This window comes from Cynoglossus semilaevis, chromosome 18 (genome assembly GCF_000523025.1).
Source record: "Cynoglossus semilaevis isolate Cse_v1.0 chromosome 18, Cse_v1.0, whole genome shotgun sequence".
Taxonomy (NCBI): domain Eukaryota; kingdom Metazoa; phylum Chordata; class Actinopteri; order Pleuronectiformes; family Cynoglossidae; genus Cynoglossus; species Cynoglossus semilaevis.
Window position 1 is genome coordinate 1,189,520 of NC_024324.1, and position 593 is coordinate 1,190,112.

A 593-nucleotide genomic window follows, 5' to 3' on the forward strand; every position below is an offset into this window, starting at 1 on the left:
TAGTACACGTCAGTATATGTTAGTACACGTCAGTATATGTTAGTATATGTTAGTACACGTCAGTATATGTCAGTATATGTTAGTATATGTCAGTATATATTAGTACACGTCAGTATATGTTAACAAACTGGACTCGATCAAAAGTTTCAGTTCTTTTTCTCCCAGGTGCAGAGGCCCTGGAGGAGTGGGTAAGAGTGTGTGTGTGTGTGTGTGTGTGTGTGTGTGTTCACACTTCAGCACAGCCACTGGAGGAGAGGCTGCAGCTTCAGAGTTTACTCTGGAGGAGGGAGAGAGAAGGGCACGGGGGAGGTCAGTGGGTCTCTGTCAGACCAGGATCCAGCCTGGTCGGTGCTGGTTCCAGATGGATGAATGTTAGTGTGTGTTGAGGAGAGATGGTGGGGGGGTTCAGTTTCCATCCTGGACTCGAACCTTCGACCTTCGACCTTCGACCTGCAGCTGCGTCTTTAACAACAGACGGTTTCATCAGGTTGTTCCAGAACTTTCTCCTTCTGAACTGGTTCTGGTTCTGAACCTCGGCTGCACCGACACGGAGCGAGGAAACTGTTTGCAGCAGCAGCAGCACTTTGGGTGGA